Genomic DNA, 846 nt, shown 5'->3' with positions numbered 1-846 from the left:
TATTTCCTTACAGATATTTGTCAGGCATTGTGAGTACCACAGCCACTTTTCTTGGGGAAGATGGGTAGAGCTTCATTCCCCATTCCCTCCAGTCTAATAAGAAGGGCTTCAAAGAGATTACTTGGGTGGATTAATCAAGAAAACATTGACAAAGTACCCCTACTTGGCTCATCCCCCTACTGGAAATCTAAATCCTTTTTTACAAGAGAGTAAAATGATATGCGGGTGAAAAAAATGAATTCCTGGAACCAAAACATAAAATGCAAAGGTTGATAGGATTGTAAAATGAAAGTTGAAATGTTTAAGCAGGTTTTATGTAAAGTAGTTGTGTATCCTTTACCTAAATGTTTCGTGGGAATGGATATTATGTCTGACGGAGGAATGTCTCCCCTACCTAGTACCGTATAACAGGACATATAAATCCGCCCTATGAGCACTATTAACTGAACGTGCTAAATGGGAGCTAGTAAGATTGTCCAAGCCTAGAGTTTAGGGTGAAAGCTGAGAGTGCTGGTAGGGATGAATCCTCCACTTGATAGCCCTTTGTGGAATGTTCACTAGGACTGATGGCAAAAGCCTGTGAGTGCCTCCCAACAGCGACTACTAGCGCTTTAGAGGAGAGAATTGCCACTTTCGGGGCATTTACGGCATTGCTATGGGAAAATACCCCTCTGCAAATGAAAACAGCAGTGCACAGAAGACTTCCATGGTAAAATGGAAACGATTTGTATAGGATCTTGCTACTTGGGGAGCACAAGGAGGAGATTCTAAGAATCAGGGAGCTACTTTTTCCCCTAGGACTGACTTTTTCCCCTGTGATTCAATTCCCACTTGATTTATGGATGA

Source organism: Nomascus leucogenys, chromosome 9 (genome assembly GCF_006542625.1).
Source record: "Nomascus leucogenys isolate Asia chromosome 9, Asia_NLE_v1, whole genome shotgun sequence".
Taxonomy (NCBI): domain Eukaryota; kingdom Metazoa; phylum Chordata; class Mammalia; order Primates; family Hylobatidae; genus Nomascus; species Nomascus leucogenys.
Note: the sequence above shows the minus strand (reverse complement) of the source record.